The sequence below is a fragment of the Hyla sarda genome, unplaced genomic scaffold (genome assembly GCF_029499605.1).
Source record: "Hyla sarda isolate aHylSar1 unplaced genomic scaffold, aHylSar1.hap1 scaffold_3011, whole genome shotgun sequence".
Lineage (NCBI taxonomy): Eukaryota > Metazoa > Chordata > Amphibia > Anura > Hylidae > Hyla > Hyla sarda.
The window spans coordinates 1-24,201 of record NW_026609729.1 but is presented as its reverse complement, the minus strand read 5'-3'; the positions used below and the strand labels follow the sequence as shown (position 1 = coordinate 24,201).

The window sequence follows — 24,201 nt, the reverse complement described above, 5'->3', positions numbered from 1 at the left end:
CACAGAAGCAATGCATGGTCAATGTACAGCAATGACACACCTGTGTGAACAGCCAGGAGACCCCCCCCCCCCCCCATGTTATGTTACATAGTTACATAGTTAGTACGGTCGAAAAAAGACATATGTCCATCAAGTTCAACCAAGGAATTAAGGGGTAGGGGTGTGGCGCGATATTGGGGAAGGGATGAGATTTTATATTTCTTCATAAGCATTAATCTTATTTTGTCAATTAGGAACATTCAGCACCCACCCGCTATCAAGGCAGCTGCCTATCATGTCATGCCCTACCTGCACAGGTGTGCTGGCTACTCAAATGATCCAATTAAGGAGGCCATTTAGTCAGCAGCAGCAGAAGTCCTGTGCCTGGACGCTCCAACAGCGGCCAGACACAAGCAGAAGCAGCAGAAGCAGCAGAAGCAGCAGCAGCAGCACCACCTTTTGTTTTTTGGCTGCAGCAGCAAGGCCCACAGGGCTGGCTAGCTGGCTAGCCAGCAAGCAGGTAGCAATGAAAGTAGGAATCTTTCTTTTTAACCCTGTAAGGGGGTGGTGCACTGTACCTGAAGATACTGCCATATCGGGTCAATGCATAGGGCGACGGAAGCAAGCTTCGAAATCGGCCCCCGTTCTCAAAAATCCATTTAATATATGGTCCCCAGATAGGGGACGTATCAGATATTAAACTGATAAGAACAGATTTTTTTTTTTTTTTTTTTTTTTATCTAAAGCCGAGGAACGTGCTTTCGATTCACCCAAAGTGCAAGAAAAAGTGCAAACGTGTTACACTAAAAAAAACGTGCACAAAGGATGCGGTCTATCGCAAGCCCTTCTCCGATAGGAGAGAGGCCCCCCAACAAACCTTACCCTTCGCCTCCGGACCAAAAGATACCTGCGAGGTTCCAGGTTCGATGTCCCTTTTCGCCGAAGCTACTAGGGGACCACAAATGCTCCCGGCATCCCCCTTGGCGTCAGCCAAGGTATCTGCCCGCAGAGCCAATTACGGTAGGTACCCTGCCAAAGCAGGAGTACCCGGGGTGTTTGCAGGGAGGTGCGGAACCTAATGGCCACACACACCTCCCCTAGACCGCCAGGAGGGACACCCAGAAGGGCTACCGCATCCTGACAAATCCTGTGAACACACAACACGCAAAAAGTGACACAGTGAGACAAAAAAGAAATAAATAAGTGAATGTGTGCAGATATACTGCCCGGACATCCGGCCGGATCTATAAAAATTTCTCTGATCCTAGCCAGAAGGCCGGGAATCAAGAGGTGAGTGCCACAAGGTGAAGAGATTATGGTGCCCGTGCTTCAACTCAGTGAGTCTATCCTCCCAGTGAGTTTCGGCACCTCGGGGTCACCACTCCCCGAGGCACAAAAGTACCTCGGTTCTAGACCCTCTCAGCCTCATGGCGAGACCCGGAGGGAACAGGTCACATCGGGGCAGCCGTCGAGCTGATTCCTCAGAACCAGCCCCGGAAAGCCCTGGTACACCTGCATCCTCCATGCAGCACCCATTCCCACCAGCCCCATATCGGCGTTACGGTCCACCGGCATGAAAAACTGATAAGAACAGATACTACACTTGATCTTAGCCAAAAGGCCGAGAAGCGATAACCGTGAAAGGGGCGGGCCCAACAAGGTCCCCTTCATGGGCACTATCACTGCTTGCTGTCAGGGAGGCTGCCAGACAATTTTCCATGCACACTCTGGGCTGGGGGGCAGTCAACCACCAGTACACACAGCAGAACCTAAACCCATACCATTATTGCTAAGCAGCAAGACAGGGGCCCATTGCACTCCCACGGGGCCTTTTTAAATGCAATCCATAACCCGGATTTGCCAGGAACCCTTCTTACTCCTCCTACTTGCATGTGACACTGGGCTTAGGATCTGCATAGGAAACACACACACAAGCACACACCTACCTTTGTTGCCTGCAGATGCCTCCTTGGCCGTCCCCAAACGGTATCAAACCAACACCCACGGGAAGCTGTAAGCATAGAGGACATGCCTGCACCCCATTGGACTTACCTGTGTGGGTTAAATCCGGGTTATTTGACAACCTATGGCGGTGATGGTTCTGCTCAGGCAGAGCAGTGCTGATGCTCCTCATAAAGCTGTCGCTGCTGTGAAGGTTCTAGGTGACATCACAAATCCCTATGGTTACATACACAACAAAGCTGGGTTGTTGTTGTTTACACTCTGCAAGGCCTGTGGAAGTCAGTGACATCATAGCACTGTAGTTCTGAGGGTTCTAGATGGATGCAACAATCTCCTGTTGCTTCTATGAAGGCCATAATAGACGACATCACCAAACAGCTCCATAGTCACATACACAGCAAAGGAGAGATGTTGTTTACACCTAGTGATGTCAGTGGTATTGAGTGACATCACAGCACAGTGCTAAGGCTCCTGGGCCTGGACACAGCAGCGGCTGCAATATCTCAACGGAGAATACGTTTATATATATGTGTGTGTGTGCGCGTATATATATATATATATATATATATATATATATATATATTTCTCCGCCGAAATCACTTTTAAACCCATTTCCACCTTTTTTTCCCTTCTCTTCCTCTTACTTTTTTTTCACGTTTTTTTACGTTTTTCTCCTTTTCGCCTCTTTTCTGGGCGTATTATTCTTCTTTTTCTTCTTTTTTTTCGTCTAATGCATACCCCATCAGTGCAGCAATGCTTATTCAATACCGCCAGCAGATGGAGACACTGGGGGATAATTTTCTAAGGATTTATACTGATTTTTCCTGTCTGAATTTGTCGCACAGAAAGTTGCAGGCCAAATATGTGTGACATTTCTGCGACTTTAGCTTCTAGAGCATTTTTACAACATTATACATAGGTGCTGAATACATAAAAAGCGACTGTTCAGCGACAGACAAGTCGCATCGGCTGAAAGTAGGCCAGAATGTCAGTCCATGTTGGAGCAGGTTTAGATACAGTCTAAAGTATAGATCTCAAAGTCTGTGCACAGAATTTAGCAAGGGCCTCGCACCTTCTGATGCATCAGGTAGGTGCACAATAGCATAGCCTAACCCTCTGTACTTTGGTCTATATTGATGCGGGACATAGACAGCCAGCTGATGACCAATCCATTAGTGCAATGGATGGCTGGAAGCATTTGTCTTTGCCTTTGCAATACCACAGAAGCAATGCATGGTCAATGTACAGCAATGACACACCTGTGTGAACAGCCAGGAGACCCCCCCCCCCCCCCCATGTTATGTTACATAGTTACATAGTTAGTACGGTCGAAAAAAGACATATGTCCATCAAGTTCAACCAGGGAATTAAGGGGTAGGGGTGTGGCGCGATATTGGGGAAGGGATGAGATTTTATATTTCTTCATAAGCATTAATCTTATTTTGTCAATTAGGAACATTCAGCACCCACCCGCTATCAAGGCAGCTGCCTATCATGTCATGCCCTACCTGCACAGGTGTGCTGGCTACTCAAATGATCCAATTAAGGAGGCCATTTAGTCAGCAGCAGCAGAAGTCCTGTGCCTGGACGCTCCAACAGCGGCCAGACACAAGCAGAAGCAGCAGAAGCAGCAGCAGCAGCACCACCTTTTGTTTTTTGGCTGCAGCAGCAAGGCCCACAGGGCTGGCTAGCTGGCTAGCCAGCAAGCAGGTAGCAATGAAAGTAGGAATCTTTCTTTTTAACCCTGTAAGGGGTGGTGCACTGTACCCGAAGATACTGCCATATCGGGTCAATGCATAGGGCGACGGAAGCAAGCTTCGAAATCGGCCCCCGTTCTCAAAAATCCATTTAATATATGGTCCCCAGATAGGGGACGTATCAGATATTAAACTGATAAGAACAGATACTACACTTGATCTTAGCCAAAAGGCCGAGAAGCGATAACCGTGAAAGGGGCGGGCCCAACAAGGTCCCCTTCATGGGCACTATCACTGCTTGCTGTCAGGGAGGCTGCCAGACAATTTTCCATGCACACTCTGGGCTGGGGGGCAGTCAACCACCAGTACACACAGCAGAACCTAAACCCATACCATTATTGCTAAGCAGCAAGACAGGGGCCCATTGCACTCCCACGGGGCCTTTTTAAATGCAATCCATAACCCGGATTTGCCAGGAACCCTTCTTACTCCTCCTACTTGCATGTGACACTGGGCTTAGGATCTGCATAGGAAACACACACACAAGCACACACCTACCTTTGTTGCCTGCAGATGCCTCCTTGGCTGTCCCCAAACGGTATCAAACCAACACCCACGGGAAGCTGTAAGCATAGAGGACATGCCTGCACCCCATTGGACTTACCTGTGTGGGTTAAATCCGGGTTATTTGACAACCTATGGCGGTGATGGTTCTGCTCAGGCAGAGCAGTGCTGATGCTCCTCATAAAGCTGTCGCTGCTGTGAAGGTTCTAGGTGACATCACAAATCCCTATGGTTACATACACAACAAAGCTGGGTTGTTGTTGTTTACACTCTGCAAGGCCTGTGGAAGTCAGTGACATCATAGCACTGTAGTTCTGAGGGTTCTAGATGGATGCAACAATCTCCTGTTGCTTCTATGAAGGCCATAATAGACGACATCACCAAACAGCTCCATAGTCACATACACAGCAAAGGAGAGATGTTGTTTACACCTAGTGATGTCAGTGGTATTGAGTGACATCACAGCACAGTGCTAAGGCTCCTGGGCCTGGACACAGCAGCGGCTGCAATATCTCAACGGAGAATACGTTTATATATATGTGTGTGTGTGCGCGTATATATATATATATATATATATATATATATATATATATATATATATATATATATATTTCTCCGCCGAAATCACTTTTAAACCCATTTCCACCTTTTTTTCCCTTCTCTTCCTCTTACTTTTTTTTCACGTTTTTTTACGTTTTTCTCCTTTTCGCCTCTTTTCTGGGCGTATTATTCTTCTTTTTCTTCTTTTTTTTCGTCTAATGCATACCCCATCAGTGCAGCAATGCTTATTCAATACCGCCAGCAGATGGAGACACTGGGGGATAATTTTCTAAGGATTTATACTGATTTTTCCTGTCTGAATTTGTCGCACAGAAAGTTGCAGGCCAAATATGTGTGACATTTCTGCGACTTTAGCTTCTAGAGCATTTTTACAACATTATACATAGGTGCTGAATACATAAAAACGACTGTTCAGCGACAGACAAGTCGCATCGGCTGAAAGTAGGCCAGAATGTCAGTCCATGTTGGAGCAGGTTTAGATACAGTCTAAAGTATAGATCTCAAAGTCTGTGCACAGAATTTAGCAAGGGCCTCGCACCTTCTGATGCATCAGGTAGGTGCACAATAGCATAGCCTAACCCTCTGTACTTTGGTCTATATTGATGCGGGACATAGACAGCCAGCTGATGACCAATCCATTAGTGCAATGGATGGCTGGAAGCATTTGTCTTTGCCTTTGCAATACCACAGAAGCAATGCATGGTCAATGTACAGCAATGACACACCTGTGTGAACAGCCAGGAGACCCCCCCCCCCATGTTATGTTACATAGTTACATAGTTAGTACGGTCGAAAAAAGACATATGTCCATCAAGTTCAACCAGGGAATTAAGGGGTAGGGGTGTGGCGCGATATTGGGGAAGGGATGAGATTTTATATTTCTTCATAAGCATTAATCTTATTTTGTCAATTAGGAACATTCAGCACCCACCCGCTATCAAGGCAGCTGCCTATCATGTCATGCCCTACCTGCACAGGTGTGCTGGCTACTCAAATGATCCAATTAAGGAGGCCATTTAGTCAGCAGCAGCAGAAGTCCTGTGCCTGGACGCTCCAACAGCGGCCAGACACAAGCAGAAGCAGCAGAAGCAGCAGCAGCAGCACCACCTTTTGTTTTTTGGCTGCAGCAGCAAGGCCCACAGGGCTGGCTAGCCAGCAAGCAGGTAGCAATGAAAGTAGGAATCTTTCTTTTTAACCCTGTAAGGGGGTGGTGCACTGTACCCGAAGATACTGCCATATCGGGTCAATGCATAGGGCGACGGAAGCAAGCTTCGAAATCGGCCCCCGTTCTCAAAAATCCATTTAATATATGGTCCCCAGATAGGGGACGTATCAGATATTAAACTGATAAGAACAGATTTTTTTTTTTTTTTTTTTTTTTTTTTTTTAAACCTTCAGGTTTGGACATTAAAACATCAAAATCCAACTCCATACTTCGTCACTTAGACTTTCTGAAGTAAAGTCCAACTCATCATTAGGTCTTTCTTTTTATTTTCAATTTCAAACAAACATAAATACCATCACCAATTACAAACTTACAAGATATCTCCATTTCAAAAACTTCCATATCCCCTCAGCATCCTTATCCCCCAAATTCTTCCTATCACACAAATAAACCACATATAACCTATCTAGAATCATCTTAATACAACCCTCCACCGACACGTTATTTCTTTTGAATACACATAAATTCCTAACATCCCAAAGTACTTCTTTAATAATGGCAAGCAACACAAAAAAAACCCTTTCCTTATCTCTCCCTACCATACTAAGTCCAAACATAACCACATCATACGACATATACCTTATACCAGTCAATTCTTTAAACAGCAAACTCACCCCTTTCCACACACCTTGCGCCATTTCACAATTCCAAAATACATGCATCACACTCTCAATCCCATCACACCCATCTCTTGGACACCTCTCATACCTTCCAATCCCTCTATTTCTTTGAAATTCTCTTACCGGTAACGCACCATGCAAACTCTGCCATACTATCTCACGTTGTCTATTTGTTACTCCAACAGTCATTATACTCTTCCACACTCTCCCCACATCTACAGCTCTCACCATATTAATTGAACATTCAACTTCCTCTTTTTTAATGTACCCAATCATACTCTTTTTACTCACAAACACTTCTGGACCCACACCAATCAACCTATAATTCTCCAAAAATTTCACCACATATACATACCAACTAGGACACACAAAAGCATAAGGCACTCTCAAATCTCTTTCCAACCAACCCAATTTACATAACACACTGCCACCCAAATATCTCACCATACATGCACAACTCTTTTCACCTCCCATCATTCTTTTCAAAGCAAAAACAATATTCACACCCAGATACACATCAACATTCGGAAAGTCCATTCCTCCATTTTTACCATCTTTCATTACAATCTCTCTCTTAACTCTTTCCATCTTTGTACCCCACAAAAACACAAATAACATTCTTTTCACCTTTCGCAAAACCATATAACTTGGCGGAAACACAACAGCAACATATAACAGTATTGGCAAAATCACACTCTTCACTATCATAACCTTACCAACCATTGACAACTCTCTCAACCTCCAAAAATTCAATTTCTTTTGCACTCTCTTCCCCACATCCTCCCAACTATTTCTACCATCCAACCGTTCATCCATCTTAACCCCCAACACTTGAATAGGCCCTTCCACCCCTTCCATACCAACATCCTCACTCTGAGTCACACCACCAAAACATTTATATTCACTCTTTCCCCAATTGACCTTAAAACCAGACGCACCACAAAACAGACTTACCAATAACTTGGATCTTCTTACAGCCGCAACAGATTCACTTACCACACATACATCATCCATATAAGCCAACACTTTAACCTCTTTACCACGACCCCCCGGAACTCTCACACCTCTCACACATTTATCCTTACGCAATAATTCTAATAATGGTTCCATAGCACAAATAAAAGCAATAGGTGACAAGGGACATCCCTGTCTCACCCCTGAACATACTTTAATCTCCTCAGTCATCCATCCATTAATCAGAATCTTACTATACACTTCCTTATACAACATTCTCACAATATTCACAAAATCACCTGGAAACCCCATTTTAACTAGCACCTTAAACAAAAACCCATGCGACAAACGGTCAAAAGCTTTTTCAAAATCAATTGACAACACACGAACCACCTGCTTTCTACACATACCATCCCACAATATATCTCTCAACAAACACAAATTCTCACTAATTCTTCTTCCTGGCACACCACACACTTGCTCCTCCCCAATCACTTGCTCTATCACGTCCCTCATTCTATTTGTAATCAGCTTTGCAAATATTTTATAATCCACATTCAACAAAGTTATCGGCCTCCAATTCCTTATATCATTCACATCCCCTTTCTTATAAATCAAAACCACTATCCCACTCTTCATACTTTCCACCAATCTTCCATTAGCCCACATATACTTAAAGATACTCTCCATATCATCCTTCAGTACATCCCACAATTTCACATAAAACTCAGCCGGCAACCCATCCTCTCCAGGAGTCTTATTTTTAGCCATACTATCAACCGTCCTTTTAATCTCTTCCATTCCAATCTCTCTCATTAAACTCTCATACTCATTACAATCTACCTTCTTATCAATCACTTCCAGCACTTCCTCAGCCAAACCCCTATCACACTGTTTGACTGCATATAAGTCCTCATAAAACTCTTTCACCACATTCAGTACAGCTTTGCCTCTCACCAAACCACCATCCTTATCATACACACTCACTAAATCATCCTTTCTCCCAATCACTTTCTTAAAAAAATATCTTGAACACTTTTCATCCTTCTCCAATTTATCCACTTTTGCTCGGTACATTAACTCTTTTCCTCTTTCATTCAACCAATCCTTTATATCTCTTTTCACAGCATCAATCTTACCATCCACTCTCCATCCCTTCTTTTTCAACTTAATGAGAAACCCCAACCTTTTATTCAGCCATTCATACTTCTTTCTTTCCCTAGCTTTCCTTTTATAACCTTCCCTCTTGAAAAAAACCTTAGTTCTTTCTTTAACCCACTCCCACCAACACAATAAATCCAAAAATTCTTTTTTCTTCTCACACCATAACTTATACTTCTTAATATACCTATCATATACCTCCTTTTCATCCAACAGTTTCACATTAAGCTTCCAGTAACCCCTCCCACTTATGCAAATCTCATCCAACACCAAACCACAACTCACACGCTCATGATCAGAATAAATCACTCTCTCTTGCTTATACCACATACATCCTATCATTTTGGACACAAAACACATATCTAATCTTGACTCACTCCTTCCACTCTCAGCATGATATGTTGCTAACACAGGATTCACACCACACACTTCAACCACATCTCTTAACTTGAAATCACTCACCATACTCTTAAGCATATTTCCAGAAACATCCGCATCCCTCCCAATCTCACAGTTGAAATCACCTACTAACAACACTGGTTCCTTCCCAGACAAAAACCCCTTAATTATTTCAAACAAACCCACCCTCTCCTCCTTATTCACAGGTGCATAAACATTAATTAACTTAAACTTAAACCCATGTAACCCAACCTCCACCAACACACACCTTCCTTCCCTTAACACCATTTGACTACAAACTTTAAACTTATTATTCCTAAACAAAACCCCAACTCCATCATTTCTATTTACATTAGAGCAAGACCACACTGCTGGTCCATATCTCCACTCCTCCTTTTTTGGAGGAAAATCCAATCCACATTCCTGTAGACAAATTATGTCATTATTAGTTCCTGCCAATTCCTCCAGAATGGCCGCTCTTCTATTCTTATTTTTAAAGACTCTAACATTTGACAAACTAACCGAAAAAGACATATCAAATCAAATAACAACCCATAGGAAGAAAAAACCTAGAAGAGAGTTAATGAACTTTACGGCTCAGTGTCGAGGGAGAAGTTTCTTCTCCAATGCATTTATCCATTTCACCCTCAGATATTGCGGCAAAACGATTACTCGTCTCCACCACCGTCTGCTCCATCTTTTCACCACTGGCACCTCTCGCCGCCTTCCGTGGGGGACGAAAAAGATCTTCCTCTCTCTCTTTAGCACTTTCCTCTTCTGAATTCGACCATTCAACTTTTTGAGTGCCAGACACCTGAGGACTAGGCACCTCTTCAATTCTCACCTCCTCCTCCATCTCCTCTTCAATCTCCTCCTGCACCTTCTCTTCCACCACCGTTTCTTTCTCAATAATAGCAATCACACTCTTTTCTGCCATGTCTGCCTTTGCCTTTTCCCTTTTTTTAATTGCCAAATCTTTTCTGGCCTCTTTCTCCTTCTCCCTTTTAGCCACCTCCGGACAATTTCTATACACATGTCCAACAAGGCCACAAAGATCACAAGTTCTGGGCTGTGGACAAGCTCCCGCTTCATGCCCTGGCATTTTACAATTTCGGCACTTCTTATTACCTGGACAAGCCTCTTTAACATGTCCAAACAGCAAACAATCACGGCAAAACAATGGCTGGCCATAATAATAGACATAACCCCGGTTTCCGGCGATTGAAAAATTGGCCGGTGGGTGTTTCACTCCACCAATGCTCCCAGGATCCAGCTTCAGTTTTACAAAGAACTTCCATGTGCCATTAAACACACCCAAACTACTAGTTTGCTTCACTCCCCCTTGGACACTTTCACAGTAGATACTTAGAAAGTTCTTAATCATATCCGGGTCTAAGAATGGATTGTACATATGTACAAACAGAGTCTTCACTCCCATCTCAAACAGAGGAAAAAACTTTACATTTTCCAAGACAGGGTTATTGGCATTTCTTTTCAAACATTCATAGAAGTTCTGGCAATCAGCTTCATAGATGAAGGACACATCATATATTCCTTGCTTCCTATTCTCTTGCACACAGAACAAACTATCCATGCCAAAACCACCCAATTTCTCCACAAGTTCATGTCCAATGTACTCAATCCGATTCTTACCCCGGTCAGAAGTTTCCACCACAAAACGTACAGTCTTCTCAATCGCAGGGAGGTATTCCTTTCCAGCCATTGTTCTTCTCTTGTCTGTCGATTCCACAGTAAGATCACCACTCCGGATTCCTGCTCAGCAGAACACCCGCACCCCTGACCCAGACCAAGTTTACACTTGATCGGAGCCAAAAGGCCGAGAAGCGATAACCGTGAAAGGGGCGGGCCCAACAAGGTCCCCTTCATGGGCACTATCACTGCTTGCTGTCAGGGAGGCTGCCAGACAATTTTCCATGCACACTCTGGGCTGGGGGGCAGTCAACCACCAGTACACACAGCAGAACCTAAACCCATACCATTATTGCTAAGCAGCAAGACAGGGGCCCATTGCACTCCCACGGGGCCTTTTTAAATGCAATCCATAACCCGGATTTGCCAGGAACCCTTCTTACTCCTCCTACTTGCATGTGACACTGGGCTTAGGATCTGCATAGGAAACACACACACAAGCACACACCTACCTTTGTTGCCTGCAGATGCCTCCTTGGCTGTCCCCAAACGGTATCAAACCAACACCCACGGGAAGCTGTAAGCATAGAGGACATGCCTGCACCCCATTGGACTTACCTGTGTGGGTTAAATCCGGGTTATTTGACAACCTATGGCGGTGATGGTTCTGCTCAGGCAGAGCAGTGCTGATGCTCCTCATAAAGCTGTCGCTGCTGTGAAGGTTCTAGGTGACATCACAAATCCCTATGGTTACATACACAACAAAGCTGGGTTGTTGTTGTTTACACTCTGCAAGGCCTGTGGAAGTCAGTGACATCATAGCACTGTAGTTCTGAGGGTTCTAGATGGATGCAACAATCTCCTGTTGCTTCTATGAAGGCCATAATAGACGACATCACCAAACAGCTCCATAGTCACATACACAGCAAAGGAGAGATGTTGTTTACACCTAGTGATGTCAGTGGTATTGAGTGACATCACAGCACAGTGCTAAGGCTCCTGGGCCTGGACACAGCAGCGGCTGCAATATCTCAACGGAGAATACGTTTATATATATGTGTGTGTGTGCGCGTATATATATATATATATATATATATATATATATATATATATATATATATTTCTCCGCCGAAATCACTTTTAAACCCATTTCCACCTTTTTTTCCCTTCTCTTCCTCTTACTTTTTTTTCACGTTTTTTTACGTTTTTCTCCTTTTCGCCTCTTTTCTGGGCGTATTATTCTTCTTTTTCTTCTTTTTTTTCGTCTAATGCATACCCCATCAGTGCAGCAATGCTTATTCAATACCGCCAGCAGATGGAGACACTGGGGGATAATTTTCTAAGGATTTATACTGATTTTTCCTGTCTGAATTTGTCGCACAGAAAGTTGCAGGCCAAATATGTGTGACATTTCTGCGACTTTAGCTTCTAGAGCATTTTTACAACATTATACATAGGTGCTGAATACATAAAAAGCGACTGTTCAGCGACAGACAAGTCGCATCGGCTGAAAGTAGGCCAGAATGTCAGTCCATGTTGGAGCAGGTTTAGATACAGTCTAAAGTATAGATCTCAAAGTCTGTGCACAGAATTTAGCAAGGGCCTCGCACCTTCTGATGCATCAGGTAGGTGCACAATAGCATAGCCTAACCCTCTGTACTTTGGTCTATATTGATGCGGGACATAGACAGCCAGCTGATGACCAATCCATTAGTGCAATGGATGGCTGGAAGCATTTGTCTTTGCCTTTGCAATACCACAGAAGCAATGCATGGTCAATGTACAGCAATGACACACCTGTGTGAACAGCCAGGAGACCCCCCCCCCCCATGTTATGTTACATAGTTACATAGTTAGTACGGTCGAAAAAAGACATATGTCCATCAAGTTCAACCAGGGAATTAAGGGGTAGGGGTGTGGCGCGATATTGGGGAAGGGATGAGATTTTATATTTCTTCATAAGCATTAATCTTATTTTGTCAATTAGGAACATTCAGCACCCACCCGCTATCAAGGCAGCTGCCTATCATGTCATGCCCTACCTGCACAGGTGTGCTGGCTACTCAAATGATCCAATTAAGGAGGCCATTTAGTCAGCAGCAGCAGAAGTCCTGTGCCTGGACGCTCCAACAGCGGCCAGACACAAGCAGAAGCAGCAGAAGCAGCAGCAGCAGCACCACCTTTTGTTTTTTGGCTGCAGCAGCAAGGCCCACAGGGCTGGCTAGCTGGCTAGCCAGCAAGCAGGTAGCAATGAAAGTAGGAATCTTTCTTTTTAACCCTGTAAGGGGGTGGTGCACTGTACCCGAAGATACTGCCATATCGGGTCAATGCATAGGGCGACGGAAGCAAGCTTCGAAATCGGCCCCCGTTCTCAAAAATCCATTTAATATATGGTCCCCAGATAGGGGACGTATCAGATATTAAACTGATAAGAACAGATTTTAACTTGACTACCCTTACGGGGGCAACTTTATTAAAAATTAAATAATGTTAACAAAGTTGTGCAAATATGTCAATAAATACAGTTACATATAAATAACATATTTACAACATATTAAAACATAAAATGGGCACTTGGTGGCTTTACAAGATAGAATTCCATTCTTTTAAAAACCATTTTCTAGATAAAAGCGGAAATCTCTTCTTGTCTAAAAGATAGTACTGGTACATTTCATAAAAACAGATAGATAAAATGTCCTTCACAGATAAAACCTCATGCTTGAACAATAAAATATTCCTGGCCTTCCACAGAGCTGCCTTCACACAGTTTATGATCTTCCATGCAATAGTCTCTTGAGTCCGTGTTGGGCATTCCAGGCAACCATAAAAAACCACTGCAATATTTAAGTCTTTTAGTCCAGTTATCCTTTTTACCAGAGGGAGTATCTTTGTCCATATTTTCTGCGAGTAAAAACAAGTCCATATTAGATGGTGCACGGTCTCCTCTTGGCGGCATCCCTCCCTCGGGCAGGTTGCAGAGTTGGATAATCCTCTTCGGTGCTGGAATGCCCGGCATGGAAGACACTCGTGTGCGCAGCTCCAGGCCAGGTCCTTCTGTGAATTAAAAAGATAATTAATACTCAACATCTTCCAAATCTGTATACACTTCTGTTCGTTAAAATTTTTGATGGGAGTCACGGTACTGGTTTCTTTTATTTCCTTTAGTAGTTTTTTGCTATTGCACAGATCCTGAACACTTTTACCTTTAAAATTATATAAGTTTAAAATTTTTCCTAAAATCATGTATTGAGGGGGTAAATTCAAAGAATAAGGGCAACTTAAAACTGTAGAAAACCAGCCGTTCCTCCGCATAAAATAACCAGTATTAAAACGAACAAAATAAGACCAGTAGCTATCTTTAAAAACAGTAGTAAAACACATGCTAAAAAACTTTATTAAAAGGAAAGCTTTAAAATCTGGAAAATCCTTACCGCCCCTGGAGTTCGGTTTTATCACAATTTGTCTCTTTAATTTTTCGCTCTTAGAACTCCAAAAGAAAGTAAAACAAGCTTTTGTTATTTTCTTTAGAACCATTTCGGGGGGTGGGAAAACCAGACTTAAATACAATAAAATAGGTAAAAGCACCATTTTTGTAATTAAAACCTTCCCTTCCATTGTAAGTTCTCGCATGTTCCACATACATATTTTCTTATTTATTTTTTGAGCCACCAAGTCCCAGCTATTAAAACCATTATTAGACTCGTCAAAGGAGACACCTAAAATCTGCACCGACTCAGACACAGGGACGGGCACATCATACAAAGGCATTCCGCCTATGTTTAAAATGTTACTTTTGTTAAAATTGACTTTAAAACCGGAGGCACAATTAAAATATTGAATCTGTTTTAGCGTCTTCTGAAGCGATGGGGTGTCCCTGCAAAACACCGCAACATCGTCCATGTACCCCACTACCTTCGCCTCTAGTCCCCCTCCTCCTGGCAGGGGGACTCCATGGATCTGCTTATCCTTTCGTATTGTACATAAAAGAGGCTCTATTGCGCAAATGAAGAGTAGTGGGGACAAGGGACACCCCTGCTTCACTCCGGAATTTAAAATCACGCCCTGTGTCTTAAAACCATTTACTAAAATTTCACTAGTACAGTTATCATAAAAAGCTCTAAGAGACAATAAAAAGCCATCAGGTATACCCATTTTCTCTAAAACCTTAAAAAGATAAAAATGCGACACCCTGTCGAAAGCTTTTTCAAAATCTATGGATAAAACCGCCAGCTTTCCTTTTCTTAATTTGGTGTCGCTAATTACATCCTTTAAAAGGTTTAGGTTCTCCCATAGACTCCTCCCAGGCACCCCACAGACTTGGTTTGTATGAATTATTTTATGGATTACGTTCTTTAAGCGGTTAGCACACAGTTTCGCCATTATTTTATAGTCGCAGTTCAGAAGGGTGATTGGTCTCCAGTTTTTTAGTTCCGACCGGTCTCCCTTTTTGAATAGCAGGGAGACATCACCCTTCTTCCATGAGCCTGGGAGGATTTTAGACTTAAAGACTTCAGTAAAAAGGGAGAACAAATCTTCTTTTAAAATACCATAAAAAGTAACATAAAATTCAATGGGTATACCATCCGGCCCAGGCACTTTACCTGTTTTAAAACTCTTGACGGTCTCTAAAATCTCCTGCTCTGAAATATTCTGCAATAAAAAAGACTGTGAGACAGGATCTAAAAAATTGGTGATCTCCTTTAACGAGTCATTCATAAAACATTCATCAATGTGTTTTACATTAAAAAGATCCGCATAAAACTCTTGCACCTTTTTTAAAATACCCTGTACATCATTCACTCCTTCAATGTTTTCTATTAACCTTCTATTTTCATGTATTTTCTTAAAAAAATACCTGGAGCAGGTCTCGTTTTCCTCAAGATGCTGTATTCGAGACCTAAAGATAATTTCTTTTCCTTTCTGCTCCAGGCACTTAGTTATTTCTTTTTTAAGATCATGTACCTCCTTCTCCACCTCCATCCCATGTGCTCTGAATTTGTACAGGGTTTGCAGACGAGTATTTAGGATATTATAAAATTCACGTTTTTCTTTAGCTTTCCTAACCCCAACACGGATAAAAAATTCTTTTATTTTTAGTTTCATTTTTTCCCACCAGATACTGGTGGGAGTGTTGGGGTCTTTTACTCGTCTGCATTCCTTGTAAAAGGTGATAAAATCTGATAAAACCTGCGGATCTTCTAAAAGGGACACGTTTAACTTCCAGGCATTCCTACCAGTTCTCCTTTTAAAATCACTTTTAACTTTAAAATACAATAATTTATGGTCAGAAAAAACATTGGTAAAAAGATCACAGTTAAAAGGCAGTACTTGATAAGAACAAAAAATAAAATCTATCCTGGAGCTACAGCTTGCATTGCTCCAGGTAACACCGTCTTCCTCTGGTACGTTAAAATTACATTTTTTAAAAACATCAGTGAGATTAAAATCTAAAATCAAGTTTTTTAACATAAAAGACGTCTTATCATAGTTCCTACTCACTGCGTTCGAAAAACGGCGTTCTCCCCTTAAAATACAATTAAAATCACCTGATAAAACAAGAGGACTAGAATTGTTAATAAAAAGGGGTAAAATCTCCAACATTTTTATTCTTTCATTCTTATCAGGAGAACCATAAAAATTTAAAAACTGCCATTTAATACCATTAATAAAAGCGCTGACCAATAAAATTCTGCCTGGTAAAATTTCGTTAAAACTCTCAATTAAAACGTTCCCTTTAAAAAGTATGGCGACCCCTGCTGATCTGGACTCATTTGATCCAGACCAGACTGATGGACCGTGCACCCAATCATCTTCATATTCTTTATAATTTAATCTGTGCGGGATGCCACATTCCTGCAGGAAAAGGACGGAAGCAGCAAAAACCGACAAGTAATTAAATAGGGCAACCCTTCTTACTCTGGCGCTCACACTTCTCACGTTCAAGGACAGACCGGACAACTCAGCCATGGGAATGTACAAGAAAACGTCTTACACCTCTGATTCCCCCTCCGAAGCCTCATACCCCCCAAAATCTGACTCAACTGTACGCATAGAGGAGGCAGGAGAGGAGGCACCATCACTCAGCCGACCCCCCTCCTCCATCATGATTGAGGCATAGTTGTTCTCGGGCATCCTGGCAATCAGGGCTCCAGACTCATTGGGTTCTTCCACCTCTTGCCCCTCCATAGGGGTCGGGTGTTCACTTAGCTCCGTCTCTGGTACCTCAGAGACGGTCACCCCTGAAACCTCCTCCTGGCAGGGAGGAGGGGGGGTATCCCCTATGGGGACCTGTGGAGGAACGTCACTTGGGTTCCCTGCATCCGCAGGTACTTCCATCGGCTCCCCCTGGACCGCCTCCGAATAGAGTCTTCTGGAGCCCCTCCGCCTTTTAACCTTCACCTCTCCACCCGGATCATCGCTCTCAGGGGGACCCTGAGCCAGAGGTTGCTGAGGAGCGGATTCGGCCGCCGTCCGCTCCTCTCTTAACCCAGCATGCTCCTGGGGGCCAGTTTTTTCACCACTTGCACGTTTTTTGGCCATCCTCTGCTCTTTAGGGTCCCCTCCTTTTGCCTGAGGGGGGTCTTTCTCCTTCTCCATCTCACCGCTTACCTCTTGTGGGGGGGTAATCACTGGCTCTGCTTGCCTCGGCTGATGTCCCGGTTGCTGTCCTTGCTGCCTCCAGGGTTGCCACTGCTGCTCCGTCCTATGTCTGTGGGGACAAGAGGAGAAAAGGTGACCGAATTGTTGACAGAAATTGCACCTCCCTCCTCTTGTGCATTTCTCTGTCTCGTGCTGTGTGCTACCACATTTTTTGCATGTACTTTCACAGTTTTCTTTTGTGTGTCCATATCTGTGACACTTCCTGCAGTAGCTTGGCATCCCCGCATAAAAGAGGTCGCCACACATATTATTTATTTTAAAACGAGCTGGTGGTAGTTGTATTCCCCCTGGCAATCTGTCATCTTTTTCGCATGTAACCTGAAATCTCCACTTAGATGTCCAGATGCCACAGCTGTTCATGATTTTTCCTCTGCACTCAACCTTACTAAAATAGACTTGTAAAAACAACTCAACATCGTGTAGGTTGGCGAAAGGGGAATACATCTTTACTACCACCAGCTTAATATCGTCTAGAACGTGCTCAATAATCCGGACACCCTGAAGCTTTTTGTCTTTACTCGCAGCAGCTCTGGTAACAAAATCTCTGTGGATGCCATTTTGTGTGAACGTCACATCAAAAATTTTACGCTTCGGGTAGTCCTGGATTGCCAATATCTCGCCCTTCTGTATTCCGAAAACTCCTCCGAGCACGTCCTCTACTACGAATTTCAAATCGTCCGCCCTTTTGGTATCATCCGTGAGAATGACTCTCACGGTGTTTTTGATCCTTGCGTATGCCGGCACAGAACCTGGATCCGGATCATCATCCATGGTTCTAACCTCTCTCCACCCGAAGGTCTTGAGAGGCGATCGCTACTCGTTACCCTGGGACTAGGCCCTCTCCCCAATAGCAACAAGTGGGTGAAGCCCAGGCAATAAACCTGGGCGATCCCACAAGGCCGAGGAGAGGGGTACCCGAGTACCTTCTGACCAGATCTCCTGTATTACTACACTTGATCTTAGCCAAAAGGCCGAGAAGCGATAACCGTGAAAGGGGCGGGCCCAACAAGGTCCCCTTCATGGGCACTATCACTGCTTGCTGTCAGGGAGGCTGCCAGACAATTTTCCATGCACACTCTGGGCTGGGGGGCAGTCAACCACCAGTACACACAGCAGAACCTAAACCCATACCATTATTGCTAAGCAGCAAGACAGGGGCCCATTGCACTCCCACGGGGCCTTTTTAAATGCAATCCATAACCCGGATTTGCCAGGAACCCTTCTTACTCCTCCTACTTGCATGTGACACTGGGCTTAGGATCTGCATAGGAAACACACACACAAGCACACACCTACCTTTGTTGCCTGCAGATGCCTCCTTGGCTGTCCCCAAACGGTATCAAACCAACACCCACGGGAAGCTGTAAGCATAGAGGACATGCCTGCACCCCATTGGACTTACCTGTGTGGGTTAAATCCGGGTTATTTGACAACCTATGGCGGTGATGGTTCTGCTCAGGCAGAGCAGTGCTGATGCTCCTCATAAAGCTGTCGCTGCTGTGAAGGTTCTAGGTGACATCACAAATCCCTATGGTTACATACACAACAAAGCTGGGTTGTTGTTGTTTACACTCTGCAAGGCCTGTGGAAGTCAGTGACATCATAGCACTGTAGTTCTGAGGGTTCTAGATGGATGCAACAATCTCCTGTTGCTTCTATGAAGGCCATAATAGACGACATCACCAAACAGCTCCATAGTCACATACACAGCAAAGGAGAGATGTTGTTTACACCTAGTGATGTCAGTGGTATTGAGTGACATCACAGCACAGTGCTAAGGCTCCTGGGCCTGGACACAGCAGCGGCTGCAATATCTCAACGGAGAATACGTTTATATATATGTGTGTGTGTGCGCGTATATATATATATATATATATATATATATATATATATATATTTCTCCGCCGAAATCACTTTTAAACCCATTTCCACCTTTTTTTCCCTTCTCTTCCTCTTACTTTTTTTTCACGTTTTTTTACGTTTTTCTCCTTTTCGCCTCTTTTCTGGGCGTATTATTCTTCTTTTTCTTCTTTTTTTTCGTCTAATGCATACCCCATCAGTGCAGCAATGCTTATTCAATACCGCCAGCAGATGGAGACACTGGGGGATAATTTTCTAAGGATTTATACTGATTTTTCCTGTCTGAATTTGTCGCACAGAAAGTTGCAGGCCAAATATGTGTGACATTTCTGCGACTTTAGCTTCTAGAGCATTTTTACAACATTATACATAGGTGCTGAATACATAAAAAGCGACTGTTCAGCGACAGACAAGTCGCATCGGCTGAAAGTAGGCCAGAATGTCAGTCCATGTTGGAGCAGGTTTAGATACAGTCTAAAGTATAGATCTCAAAGTCTGTGCACAGAATTTAGCAAGGGCCTCGCACCTTCTGATGCATCAGGTAGGTGCACAATAGCATAGCCTAACCCTCTGTACTTTGGTCTATATTGATGCGGGACATAGACAGCCAGCTGATGACCAATCCATTAGTGCAATGGATGGCTGGAAGCATTTGTCTTTGCCTTTGCAATACCACAGAAGCAATGCATGGTCAATGTACAGCAATGACACACCTGTGTGAACAGCCAGGAGACCCCCCCCCCCCCATGTTATGTTACATAGTTACATAGTTAGTACGGTCGAAAAAAGACATATGTCCATCAAGTTCAACCAGGGAATTAAGGGGTAGGGGTGTGGCGCGATATTGGGGAAGGGATGAGATTTTATATTTCTTCATAAGCATTAATCTTATTTTGTCAATTAGGAACATTCAGCACCCACCCGCTATCAAGGCAGCTGCCTATCATGTCATGCCCTACCTGCACAGGTGTGCTGGCTACTCAAATGATCCAATTAAGGAGGCCATTTAGTCAGCAGCAGCAGAAGTCCTGTGCCTGGACGCTCCAACAGCGGCCAGACACAAGCAGAAGCAGCAGAAGCAGCAGCAGCAGCACCACCTTTTGTTTTTTGGCTGCAGCAGCAAGGCCCACAGGGCTGGCTAGCTGGCTAGCCAGCAAGCAGGTAGCAATGAAAGTAGGAATCTTTCTTTTTAACCCTGTAAGGGGGTGGTGCACTGTACCCGAAGATACTGCCATATCGGGTCAATGCATAGGGCGACGGAAGCAAGCTTCGAAATCGGCCCCCGTTCTCAAAAATCCATTTAATATATGGTCCCCAGATAGGGGACGTATCAGATATTAAACTGATAAGAACAGATTTTTTTTTTTTTTTTTTTTTTTTTCCTCAGTTACAGACTATTGTTTGGACGATCATCAGGTCACCTACCAAGACTCGTCACTTAAAACAATATCTGAAAAAACATCATACGGAAAAAACTAACTAAGGGAACCGAGTGCCAAGAAAAAGTGACCAAACAACAAAACAAAAAAACATGTCAAAAACAATCACAGAAATTGGTCAAAAACTTACAGCTTTCTCCTTTACGTACTTCTTATAAATTTTTCCATCGTGTATGCATCCAGATTTTCTCCGCTTCTTCTTCACCAATTCTCTTTTTGTCCAGTAGAAAGATAGTAAAAATCCTTCCTAAAAACAATCTTTTCAATTCCCTCGGAGAAATAACAACATTTTTAAAAACAAGCAAATTGCGTGAGTCCCATAAAACCTCTTTAAAAACAGAAAAAAGAATCCAATTAGTACGTGTATCTTCCTTTTTACTAAGATCTTGACCAATAAAAACTTTCTCAAAAGAAAAACTGTTATATCCAGTGAGTTGGATTAAAAACTTCTTTAAAAACATAAAAAATTCTTTTGCATAAAAACAGTCCCAATAAAGGTGCACTAAGTCTTCTCTACCTCCACAACCCTCTCTTGGGCATCTGTCACTTATTCTCAAACCTCTTCCATTTAAAAAAGATCGGGTTGGGAGGCAGCCATGAAAGGACATCCAACTAACGTCTTTTTGTCTGTTTGATAGTCCAATAACTTTAAAAAACTTCCAAATCTTCACAGACTGAGCATTAGTGCAGAATGGTACTTCATATAATCTCTCATTTTTCCTTATTTCTTGTTCTATTTTCTTTTTATCAGGTTCACCTAAAGAGCTCAAACCAAATTGATCATTGAAAGACCTGAGGAGCACATAGAAGGTAGGTATCACATGTGCTATGGGTCTCCTCAAATCCCTCTCACACCAGCCCCATTTGGAAAACAACCATCCTGCAAGGTATTTACTCATGTCTGCCGCCCTATTATTGCACTGTATCAATTTAAAAATTAAAAGAAAATAGTGCACCTTTAAAAACAGATCAATGTTTGGAAAGTTATATCCGCCCAAATTCATACTCTTCATCACTTCTTCTCTTCTCATTTTCTCCATCTTAGACCCCCAGAAGAACACAAAAAGCTTCCTTGTGACTCTCCTAGTCCATAACTTCCCTGGAGGAAGCACCATAGCCGTATACAAGAGAAGCGGTAGGATTACAGACTTAATGATAAGAACTTTCCCTTTAAGTGACAAGTTCCTTAACCTCCAGAAGGATAGCTTCTTCTCAATTTTACTGTCCAAATTCTCATAACTTTTCTTTCCTTTGAGGTCTTTATCAAATATCACTCCTAGCACTTCAATGTCTTCTTTTTCCTTAACACCATCCACTACTATATTCTCTTGGTTCCCAAAACTGCATAATTGGCACTTCCCCCAGTTCACATTCATCCCAGCCACACAACAAAAAATCCTCACATGCAAATTTACTCTGTTGAGATCTGCTTGGGATGTACAAGTAAAAACCACATCGTCCATATAACTTAAAACCTTTAACTTACTACCATCACTACCTGGAATAAAAACACCACTCACACATTTATCTTTCTGCACATTCTTCAACAGGCCCTCTATAACGCATATAAACAGAATTGGGGAGAGTGGGCATCCCTGTCTGACTCCAGACAAGACATTAAAAGCAGGCCCCACATGCCCATTTACTAAAATCTGACTTGTCACCCCATGATAAAAACTCATAATAACAGATAATAACTTTTCTGGAATACCTAAGTGTTTTAGAGCAATGAACATAAAATCATGTGCAACCTTATCATAAGCCTTTTCGAAATCTATGGACTCAACAAACAGTGCATTCTTGTTAAAGTTACTGTAATAAATAGAGTCTCTTAAAAGCAATAAATTATCTGTTATTTTTCTTTTCGGTACTGCACAAACTTGGTATTCTCCCACAAGGTGGTCCACTACATCACTCAGTCTATTAGCCACAATCTTAGCAATTATCTTGTAGTCACAATTTAATAAAGTTATAGGTCTCCAATTTTTAAGATCTCTGCCATCACCTTTTTTATGAATTAATGTTATGACCCCTTTCTTCATAGATTCAGCTAAAACACCTGAGTTAAAAACATATTGCACCACCCGTGTAAACTCTTTACTTAAAATATTCCAGAACGCGGAATAAAACTCAGCGGGGAGACCATCACAGCCTGGTGTCTTCCCTTTGGCCATCTTATCCAGGGCCTGCTTGATCTCCCCTTCACTAACATCATCAATCAAAAAATCTACTTTTTCAACAGGAACATTATTCTCCAAAATATTACAATAATCATTCATCTCCGTCTCACTGGCTCTGCTCTTATTACTAAAGAGTGTCTCATAAAATCTGCCAATCTCCTTCACCATCTCCTCTCCAAAAACTTCCCCCGTAGGGGTAAAAACAGATTTAAAAACACCTTTAGCATTAAAACATTTTTTAAAGAAATACCGTGTACACTGCTCATTTTCTTCTAGGTGCTGCACTTTAGACTTATATACAATATTCCTTCCCTTTTCCAACAACCTTTTTTTCATCTCCCCCTTCACCTTAACAATCTCATCCTCCACCTCCACACCAACACGTTTAAACTTATAGAGAGTCTCTAACCGGGATACAAGCCTTTCATCACTCCTCCTCTTCTCTTGTGCTCTCTTTATGCAAAACATCTTAAAGAAATTAGAAAACTCTCCTTTAGCCCATTCCCACCACACTAAGACATTACTAAAATCAGGTTGTTTAGAAACACAGGATAAAAACACATGATTAAAACCAGCCATTACTTCCTCATCTTCCAATAGACTTACATTTAATTTCCAGAGCCCCCTCCCAAAATGAAGGGACTCTGTGACACTTATCTCAGCCGACACCATCTTGTGGTCTGAGAAAGTTGACATCATTTGATTGCACCGGACCACCTTAATCCCATCAGAGACCAGGATGTAATCGATCCGGGATTTACAGCGGCCACTATCTGATATGTACGTATATCTTTCATCAGTGCTAACCATCAGTCCAACATCAGTAAAATGCAAGTCTTGAATAATTTGATTTAAAACATTGGAAGTAATATCAGTTCTAACCTCAGCAGAGCTCTCACGATCATTGACGGATCTAATGCAGTTAAAATCGCCAACAATAATAGTATCTTCACGACCAGGGATAAAAAACTTAAGGGACTCTAAAAAAGACAAACGTGCTTGTTTTTCTGCTGGAGCATACACATTAAAAATTCTCATCCTCTGGCCCAAAACCTCAAAAATTAAAACCATACAACGACCAGGTACTAAAGTTTGGCAATTTAAAACTTTAATGTCCCTGTTTCGCAATAAAATCCCAACACCTTCATTTTTGTTTTCTGCACATGTGGACCAGAAGGACTGCCCACACTTCCACTCATTTGCATAAGGTGCTGACTTTATTGCACACTCCTGTAAACATATCACATCACTTCTAACATTCTCAAGAATATCAAAAATTGCAGCTCTCCT

At 42.8% G+C, this 24,201-nt stretch overlaps 6 non-coding genes and 1 pseudogene across 6 annotated transcripts; all 7 read right to left on the bottom strand.

Moving 5' to 3' along the window:
- Window positions 1-541: 541 nt before the first annotated feature.
- On the bottom strand, window positions 542-730 carry LOC130327667 (U2 spliceosomal RNA). The gene has a single exon (XR_008871996.1). It is a non-coding gene; the product is annotated as a U2 spliceosomal RNA (small nuclear RNA).
- Window positions 731-1,424: 694 nt separating this feature from the next.
- On the bottom strand, window positions 1,425-1,612 carry LOC130327662 (U2 spliceosomal RNA). The gene has a single exon (XR_008871992.1). It is a non-coding gene; the product is annotated as a U2 spliceosomal RNA (small nuclear RNA).
- A 2,080-nt stretch (window positions 1,613-3,692) lies between these two features.
- Window positions 3,693-3,883, bottom strand: LOC130327661 (U2 spliceosomal RNA). Its single transcript, XR_008871991.1, has one exon. It is a non-coding gene; the product is annotated as a U2 spliceosomal RNA (small nuclear RNA).
- A 2,085-nt stretch (window positions 3,884-5,968) lies between these two features.
- On the bottom strand, window positions 5,969-6,158 carry LOC130327666 (U2 spliceosomal RNA). Its single transcript, XR_008871995.1, has one exon. It is a non-coding gene; the product is annotated as a U2 spliceosomal RNA (small nuclear RNA).
- A 6,900-nt stretch (window positions 6,159-13,058) lies between these two features.
- On the bottom strand, window positions 13,059-13,244 carry LOC130327664 (U2 spliceosomal RNA). The gene has a single exon (XR_008871993.1). It is a non-coding gene; the product is annotated as a U2 spliceosomal RNA (small nuclear RNA).
- Window positions 13,245-18,282: 5,038 nt separating this feature from the next.
- LOC130327663 (U2 spliceosomal RNA) lies at window positions 18,283-18,415 on the bottom strand (annotated as a pseudogene).
- A 2,080-nt stretch (window positions 18,416-20,495) lies between these two features.
- Window positions 20,496-20,690, bottom strand: LOC130327665 (U2 spliceosomal RNA). Its single transcript, XR_008871994.1, has one exon. It is a non-coding gene; the product is annotated as a U2 spliceosomal RNA (small nuclear RNA).
- Between the last annotated feature and the right edge of the window lie 3,511 nt (window positions 20,691-24,201).